Source organism: Triticum dicoccoides, unplaced genomic scaffold, assembly GCF_002162155.2.
Source record: "Triticum dicoccoides isolate Atlit2015 ecotype Zavitan unplaced genomic scaffold, WEW_v2.0 scaffold3843, whole genome shotgun sequence".
Lineage (NCBI taxonomy): Eukaryota > Viridiplantae > Streptophyta > Magnoliopsida > Poales > Poaceae > Triticum > Triticum dicoccoides.
The window spans coordinates 140,321-150,641 of record NW_021268140.1 but is presented as its reverse complement, the minus strand read 5'-3'; positions in this window follow the sequence as shown (position 1 = coordinate 150,641).

The following is a 10,321-nucleotide window of genomic DNA, read 5'->3' as shown; positions in this document are numbered from 1 at the left end:
CCTTTTGTAGCAACACTTGACGACCCCTACAAAACTACAGGAAAATGACATTGCTCAACTAAAATAATGGTTTTGTCTCAAAAAAATAAAATAATGGCTGTTACTCAAAAAAACTCAATCTTGAGCAAGAGCATGAGTTCTTAAAAGCAATCAATGATGATCTTCGCAAGAAAAGTTCTTCTTACATTGCCAAGCATTTACTCTTATCTACTTACATGCCTCAAGTCAAGTCTAGTAACAAGAACAAGAAGGATTCTTCCTCTAGTAGTAACAATGATCATGCTAAATCCAATATTGTTGCTTCTAGTAGCTCTTTTGATTCCACTAATGATTCTCTTAGCCAAGTTACACTTGAGCAAGAAAATAGCTTATTGAAAGGAATTATAGAGAAAGGTGTATACAAGATCCTTGCTGGGAGTAAGCAATTCGAGGAAATTGTACGCAAGCAAGGAAGGCACCGGAAGAATCAAGGTGTTGGTTTTGAACGAAAGTTCAATGCCAATGGAGTTGAGTGGGAAGAAGATCAATACCCCAAGACGAAGTTTGTTTCTCAACAAGAGAAGTATGATCCTACTTCCTTCAAAGGAACACAAGCTCAAGATGATCTTCCACCATAAGACCACAAGCACAAAGGCAAGGACAAGCTTCAAGAGGAGATTGATGCATTTGAAGAAGCTCCTAAAGCCTTGGTCAAGTGGGTTCCCAAGACTACGTCAAGTTCTACTTCATCAAGCACGACTACAACACCAAGGATTCCCATCAAGATGATGTGGATCCCGAAGAAGAAGAACTAGAGAGTTCTTGAGGGTGACTCCGCCAACATTCTTCACTCATATCATTATGGCAAGGACAAGTGCAATCAACTTCCACATCTTGCACTAGTTCAAGGAGTCACAAACCCTCATGTTGGTAAGGCAAGGGACAAGGTAACCTAATACTTTCATGGACATCATATTATGTGTGCATCACTCTATGTCTATGGATATACTTGTTTGTTCCTTGTGGGACTAATCCGTGTAGGTATTGAAAGTGCAACTCACTCCAAAGGATAGCTCCAAATGATCTACATCAACATTGATCATCCACATCTTCAACACCTACATGAAGTCATCATCGACAAAACCCAAGGTTAGTTCATCCCTCTAAGGGGGGATCTCACATCTAGGGGGAGCTTAACTCTAAGAATTGAGTCAAAGCATCTCTAATGATGTGAACACATCAATGCACTATGTAAAAGTGGTAACCCCACTTGAGCTTAAATGATGAGTATGACCTATGATCAAATGTTCTCATTTGACTCCTAAGTCAACATACTCATATATAGATGACCTAGTCATCGCCAATTGTTTTTATAGATGCTAGAAATTGTTGTGCATGTTTTGCCACATATTTCATTTGCCATTTTATTGTGTGAGCATGTTGGTTGCATATTTAACTCATTCGAGGACATCCACTTGTTGCTTTGATTGATTGGCTTTTTTTTCTTTTGCCAAGTGGATGAACAAGAATGCCTAAGAACCTTCTCTAGCTATTCATGCTTTTCTTGTCTCAAACTCTATTCATGCTACATCACAAAATTTGATCAAGTCAGATTCGAACCACTCTGTGTGAGGAGCACTCAGAGTCCCCGATTCGTCATGGACTTAAACTTCCAAAACTTCTTTGTGTGTTTCGGTCTGACCGATTCTTCCATTTCGATCATACCGAGATCACTAAGTCGATCTAGGTTTTCAATCTCGGTGCAACCGATTTGAACTTTTCGGTCTCACCGAGTTGCTGTAACTGTCAACAGTTATGCATCTCGGTGCCACCGAGTTGTTCCAGTCGGTCACACCGACAGGGTCGGGCTATATATACACACGGGCAAAAATTTGGAAAACTTCTCCAAACCCCTTCTCCCGCGCATAGCTCGCTCTGCCTCCTAGGTCTCCGAATCATCGACTTCGTCACCAGCCGCCTCCAGTTGCTGGTCTCCGCCGCCGTCAATGGAATTCATCCCCGCTGTTGCCGCCGTAGCGAGTTCATCGCCAAACTAGGGTATGGACTCGATCACAGTGCTATCCTCGTCCGATTCCTAGCACATTGTGTTCATTATGATTCTTGCCACGATTGAAACGCATCTATCCAGACAAAACAATCCTTAGATTAGATGAGATTTGAAAATTTAGGGTTAGGTTTCTGCCGAAACCATCTCGGACCCACCGAGTTGAAAAACTCGGTTCCACCCATTCGGCTAACGCCATTGCACAAGTGATTCTCGATCTGACCGAGAATTGCAAATCGGTGTGATCGATTTTAGAACTCAGTGAAACCCTAGCAGTCTCGGTGCCACCGAACTGTGACTCGGTATGACCGAGATCACTAGTTTAGGTTCCAAAAGCTGCTTCGGTACCACCGAGTTTGCAAATCGGTTGATCCGAAATGCTTTCTGTGGAAAACTAAAACTAGGTTTTTGAATCATTCTTTTGCAAAAATCTCTGCTTTTTGTGATGCTCACCCATTCTATCTCAACTACATCTATTCACAGGGTCAGCAATCAGTGTTTTCAGCATGTCAGACCAAAGTGACAGCCAGAACAGGGAAGAGGAGCAGATTCACATGAGTGAGGGCACTAGTCCCTCTAGTTCCTGAGATGAAGGCAGCAGAAGCACTCCTAGCAATTTGCCCAAAGCAGCCACAAGAGCCAGAAGGAAGAGAACCTCAGACTCTGAGGATGAGGACTATGTGGCAGCTGAAGATGAAACTACTTCCAAGAAGGTAGTGCTAAAAAAGGAGTATGGCTCAGCAAAGACCACAAAGCCTGGACTGAATAGGAAGGTCCCTGCCAAGAGGACACCTATGCTGAAGGTCAGAGGATCAACACAAGAACCTGAGAAACCTGATCCCAAAGAGCCAGCTGCAGAAGGAAAGAAGAGGAAGGAAAGGGTCAGAAAGACCATGGCCAGAGTTGTTGGACAACCTTCCATGATGGAAGAGGAGGAGGAAGAAGAGGTTGCTGCACCAGCACCCAAGGCACAAAAGCTGATGGGTGATGCTATAAGGTCAGGGGCTGCATCATCAAAGCCCAAGGAAGCACCCAAAGCTGCCTCCAAGGCCAAGTCTGCACCTAAGAGGAATACCAGGAGCATACCAGCTGCTGAAAAGAACAAGGCCCCAGTGCCTGAAGTTGCTGCTGAGGAAGAAGATGAAGGACAAGTTCTGAGGAAGCTGAAACCCAAGATTCCAGACCACGACGATGCTCATCCAGTGGCTGAGAACATGAAGCTGAGGAAGGATGCAGGGCTCGGGCAGTGGAGATTGTTTGATCCCTATGCAATCATAAGAAGAATTGTTGTTGATTACAGGTTCCACACTAAGGAACAACAGGACTTTTATGAGACCGTGCTGTTGGACAAGAAGCCCATAGTTTGTGACATGAGGTGGGTAGACTGGAAATACATGAAGGAAAATGAGGATCACTACCCAGGAGTATTTGACAGCTTTAAGGCTTGTGGAGTTGATGAGTTTGTTGGACAGAAGTTCACAAACTGGAATGATGAGCTAGTTATGCAATTCTACTCCACAGCTCACTTTTATCCTGATGGTAGAATAGTCTGGATGTCTGAAGGTACAAGGTACCAATCAACTATTGAGGAATGGGCAAATCTGATCAATGCCCCAGAGGAGAAAGAAGATGACTTGGATGTCTACTCCAAGAAGAAGAAGGATCACAATTCAATGTCACATATGTACAAGGAGATCCCAAACAAGGCACTTGAGACTTTCAAGTTTGGGTCTGTCCATTTTCTTCTGTCAGGGCTGCCAACGATCAACTGGATCCTAAGGCACACTCTCTTGCCCAAGTCAGGTGACCACAACATGATTAGAGGGCATGCAATTAATTTGCTACACATATTTGATGTGCCACAGAAATTCAAGGTCAGGAGCCTCATAGTTGAGACTATCAAGAGGACAGCAGCAGACCAAAAGAGAAGTTGTGGATATGCCCCACAAATCTAGGAGTTGATAAATTTCAAGATGGGCACAGGCAAATACCTGTTGGATAAGGAACACTTTGTTCTCTATCCAGATTTTGAGGACAATCAAGTTTTCATGAATGAGAATCAACCATCATCAGTGCAAGCTCAAGAGAAAAAGGAGAAGGCAAAGAAGGAGAAGGCTGCCAAGATGCCAACCTTAGAGGAGGCATCTGAGTACTTTATGAAGAGCAAGCAGGACCAGCTTGGTTACTTAATAGCATCAACTCTGAGGATTGAGAAGGGGTTGGCCACCCTAACTCAAAACCAGGAGAGCCTGGAAAGAATCATGGAACACAAATTCTTTGACCTTGATGTGAAAGTAACTGAGATTCAATCAGTTGTGGAGCAGCTACAGGATGACATGCAGGAGAGGAAGGGCAGGACAACTACTGATGCATTTGCCAGAGTGCCTCGAGCTCAAAGATCAGTTGCAGAGCGTAGGCAGACACCAGAGCCACTTCATCTGCACCAGCTACAACTCTAGTGCAACCAGCTCCAGCACCAACTCCTTCAGCTCCATCCACATCAACTGAAGTCTTCGTCCAAGGAGCCATCTCTACACCACCAACTGAAGACCAAGCCTGAGAGACGAAATAGTACTATGCATTTTCTAGGAACTTTTTGGTAACTTGTTGCCAAAGGGGGAGAAAAATGTATAGATCATAGGCTTCGAGAGAGAGAGTTTGCTTTTGTTCTCTCTTGTCTTCGTGGTTGAACTTTATTTGCTTTTGCTTGCTTGAGATACTATGCTATTATCTGCGAGACATTGATGATCATGTGTTTGATCATAAGCTACATTTATGCTTGTTAGATGATATTATCTTATTTATCTTAATATGATCATTCACTTTGCTTGGTGATGAGTGCATGTATTCAATCTTTATTATTTTGAGCGCTCCACCAAGGTGTATGTGACATGGAAGAGTAACCCATGAGCCTAATTTCTTGTGCATTTGCAGTCCAAAGCAAATCTTAAACTATGCACAAATTTAGGGGGAGCTCTTGCTTATCACATACTTCTCAAAGCGACGATGTTTTTCAATCTTATTATCATTTGTCGAAGCTTTGATCTATATGTTGTCATCAATTACCAAAAAGGGGGAGATTCAAAGTGCAACTATCCCTAGGTGGTTTTAGTAGTTCATAACAACATATAGCTCATTGAGCTAATACTATTCCAAGACAAATATTTCAGGAAAGCTCAATGAATGGCATGGCATGAATGATGAAAGTGGATCCCTCAAAATACTAAGGACAAAAAGGATTGGCTCAAGCTCAAAAGCTCAAGACTCTACATTTTATATTTTAGTGATCCAAGATCACATTGAGTCTATAGGAAAAGCCAATACTATCAAGGAGGGATGAGGTGTTGCTTGATGAGTTTCTTGCTTCAAGTGCTTAGTGATATGCTCCAAAAACCCTCAACTACTTTCTCATATCCACATATGACCTAAACCTAAAGTCAAACTCGGCCCCACCAATTCTTTCTATCCGGCGCCACTGAGTTCATATGTCATAGCCACTGCCACAAACCCTAGGCAAATCGGTCTCACCGATAGGGATCTCGGTCTCACCGGGATGGGATTGTAATCTCTCTGTTTCCCTTCATAACGTTTCGGTCTAACCGAAGTGAGCGATCGGTCCCACCAAGATTGCAATGTAAACTCTCTGTTTTCCTTTCGTAACATTTCGGTCTCACTTAAAAGAGAGAATCGGTCCCACCGAGTTTACCTGACCAACTCTCTGGTTAGCTAATTACCAAAATCGGTCACACTAAGTTTGTGTAGTCGGTCTCACCGAGATTACGTTATGCCCTAACCCTAACCATATCGGTCCTACCGAGTTGCATGTCGGTCCCACCGAAATCACTAACAGTCACTAGGTTTACTGAATCGGTCCGACCGAGTTTGTTGATTCGGTCCCACCGAGATTGGTAAATTGTGTGTAACGGTAAGATTTTGTGTGGAGGCTATATATACCCCTCCACCTCCTCTTCATTCGTGGAGAGAGCCATCAGAACAAACCTACACTTCCAACTTACCATTTCTGAGAGAGAACTACCTACTCATGTGTTGAGGCCAAGATATTCCATTCCTACCATATGAATCTTGATCTCTAGCCTTCCCCAAGTTGCTTTCCACTCAAATCTTCTTTCCACCAGATCTAAATCCTATGAGAGAGAGTTGAGTGTTGGGGAGACTATCATTTGAAGCACAAGAGCAAGGAGTTCATCATCAACACACCATTTGTTACTTGTTGGAGAGTGGTGTCTCCTTGATTGGCTAGGTGTCACTTGGGAGCCTCCGACAAGATTGTGGAGTTGAACCAAGGAGTTTGTAAGGGCAAGGAGATCGCCTACTTCGTGAAGATCTACCGCTAGTGAGGCAAGTCCTTCGTGGGCGACGGCCATGATGGGATAGACAAGGTTGCTTCTTCGTGGACCCTTATTGGGTGGAGCCCTCCGTGGACTCACGCAACCGTTACCCTTCGTGGGTTGAAGTCTCCATCAACGTGGATGTACGATAGCACCACATATCGGAACCACGACTCAAAAATCACCGTGTCTCCAAATTGCATTTGAAATCTCCAAACCCTTCCCTTTACATTCTTGCAAGTTGCATGCTTTAATTTCCACTGCTCATATACTCTTTGCATGCTTGCTTGAATTGTGTGAAGATTGCTTGACTTGTGCTAAGATAGCTAAAATCTTGCAAAGACTAAAATTGGGAAAAGGTTAAGTTTTTAATTGGTCAAGTAGTCTAATCACCCCCCCCTCTAGACATACTTCAAGGTCCTACACTCATCAAGTTCTACTTTTCTCCCACTCACTTCTTTCGAGAGAAACTTCTTCTCTAGAAAGGATCCATTCTTGGCAACGAATGTCTTGCCTTCGAATCTGTGATAGAAGGTGTACCAAACAGTTTCCTTTGGGTATCCTATGAAGACACATTTCTCCGATTTGGGTTCAAGCTTACCAGGTTGAAACTTTTTCACATAAGCATCGCAACTCCAAATTTTAAGAAACGACATCTTAGGTTTATTGTTAAACCATAGTTCATAAGGTGTCGTCTCAATGGATTTAGATGGTGCCCTATTTAACGTGAATGCAGCTATCCCTAATGCATAACCTCAGAACGATGGTGGTAAATCGATAAAATACATCATAGATCGCACCATATCCAATAAAGTGCCGTTACGACGTTCGGACACACCATAATGTTGTGGTGTTCCAGGTGGCGTGATCTGTGAAACTATTCCACATTGTTTTAAATGAAGGCCAAACTCATAACTCAAATATTCTCCTCCACGATCAGATCGTAGAAACTTTATTTTCTTGCTACGATGATTCTCCACTTCACTCTGTAATTCTTTGAACTTTTCAAATGTTTCAGACTTGTGTTTCATTAAGTAGATATACCCATATCTGCTCAAATCATCTGTGAAGGTCAGAAAATAACAATACTCGCCATGAGCATCAACACTCATTGGATCACATACATCGGTATGTATTATTTCCAACAAGTTAGTAGCTCGTTCCATTGTTCTGGAGAACGGAGTTTTAGTCATCTTTCCCAAAAGGCACGGTTCGCAAGCATCAAATGATTCATAACCAAGTGATTCCGAAAATCCATCTTTATGGGGTTTCTTCATGCGCTTTACACCGATATGACCCAAATGACAGTGCCACAAATAAGTTGCACTATCATTATTAACTTTGCATCTTTTGGCATAAAAAATATGTGTATCACTATGATCGAGATCCAACAAACTATTTTCATTGGGTGTATGACCATTGAAGGTTTTATTCATGTAAACAGAACAACAATTATTCTCTGACTTTAAATGAATAATCGTATTGCAATAAACATGATCAAATCATATTCATGCTCAACGCAAACGCCAAATAACATTTATTTAGGTTTAACACTAATCCCGAAAGTATAGGGAGTGTGTGATGATGATCATATCAATCTTGGAACTACTTCCAACACTCATCGTCACTTCCCCTCAACTAGTCTCTGTTTATTATGTAACTCCTGTTTCGAGTTACTAATCTTAGCAACCGAACAAGTATCAAATACTCAGGGGCTACTATAAACACTAGTAAGGCACACATCAATGACCTGTATATCAAATATACCCTTGTTCACTTTGCCATCCTTCTTATCCACCAAATATTCAGGGCATTTCCGTTTCCAGTGACCATTTCCTTTGCAGTGTACGCACTCAGTTTCAGGCTTTAGTCCAGCTTTGGGCTTCTTCGCGGGAGTGACAACTTGCTTGTCATTCTACTTGAAGTTCCCTTTCTTTCCCTTTGCCCTTTTCTTGAAACTAGTGGTCTTGTCAATCATCAACACTTGATGCTCTTTCTTGATTTCTACCTTCATTGATTTCAACATCGCGAAGAGCTTGGGAATCATTTTCGTCATCCTTTGCATACTATAGTTCATCACGAAGTTCTACTAACTTGGTGATGGTGACTAGAGAACTCTGTCAATCACTATCTTATCTGGAAGATTAACTCCCACTTAATTCAAGCGATTGTAGTACCCAGACAATCTGAGCACATGCTCACTAGTTGAGCAATTCTCTTCCATCTTTTAGCTATAGAACTTGTTGGCGACTTCATATCTCTCAACTCGGGTATTTGCTTGAAATATTAACTTCAACTCCTGGAACATCTCATATGGCCCATGACGTTCAAAACATCTTTGAAGTCCCGATTCTAAGCCGTTAAACATGGTGCACTAAACTATCAAGTAGTCATCATATTGAGCTAGCCAAACGTTCATAACGTCTGCATTTGCTCCTTCCATAGGTCTGCAACCTAGCGGTACATCAAGGACATAATTCTTCTGTGCAGCAATGAGGACAATCCTCAGATCACGGATCCAATCCGCATCATTGCTACTAACATCTTTCAACACAGTTTTCTTTAGGAACATATCAAAATAAACATATGAAAGCAACAACGCGAGCTATTGATCTACAACATAATTTGCAAAATACTACCAGGACTAAGTTCATGATAAACTTAAGTTCAATTAATCATATTACTTAAGAACTCCCACTTAGATAGACATCTCTCTAATCATCTAAGTGATCACGTGATCCAAATCAACTAAACCATAACCGATCATCACGTGAAACGGAGTAGTTTTCAATGGTGAACGTCACTATGTTGATCATATCTACTATATGATTCACGCTCGACCTTTCGGTCTCAGTGTTCCGAGGCCATATCTGCATATGCTAGGCTCATCAAGTTTAATCTGAGTATTCTGCGTGTGCAAAACTGGCTTGCATCCGTTGTAGATGGACGTAGAGCTTATCACACCCGATCATCACGTGGTGTCTGGGCACGACGAACTTTGGCAACGGTGCATACTTAGGGAGAACACTTTTATCTTGAAATTTAGTTTGAGATCATCTTATAATGCTACCATCAATCAAAGCAAGATAAGATGCATAAAAGATAAATATCACATGCAATCAATATAAGTGATATGATATGGCCATCATCATCTTGTGCTTGTGATCTCCATCTTCGAAGCACCGTCATGATCACCATCGTCACCGGCACGACACCTTGATATCCATCGTAGCATCATTGTCATCTTGCCAACTATTGCTTCTACAACTATCGCTACCGCTTAGTGATAAAGTAAAGCAATTACAGGGCGATTGCATTGCATACAATAAAGCGACAACCATATGGCTCCTGCCAGTTGCTGATAACTCGGTTACAAAACATGATCATCTCATACAATAAAATATAGCATCATGCCTTGATCATATCACATCACAACATGCCCTGCAAAAACAAGTTAGACGTCCTCTACTTTGTTGTTGCAAGTTTTACGTGGCTGCTACGGGCTGAGCAAGAACCGTTCTTACCTACGCATCAAAACCACAACGATAGTTCGTCAAGTTAGTGCTATTTTAACCTTCTCAAGGACCGAGCGTAGCCACACTCGGTTCAACTAAAGTTGGAGAAATTGACACCCGCCAGCTACCTGTGTGCAAAGCATGTCGGTAGAACCAGTCTCGCATAAGCGTACGCGTAATGTCAGTCCGGGCCGCTTCATCCAACAATACCGCCGAACCAAAGTATGACATGCTGGTAAGCAGTATGACTTGTATCACCCACAACTCACTTGCGTTCTACTCGTGCATATAACATCAACGCATAAAACCTGGCTCAGATGCCACTGTTGGGAACGTAGTAATTTCAAACAATTTCCTACGCACACGCAAAATCATGGTGATGCATAGCAACGAGAGGGGAGAATGTGTCCACG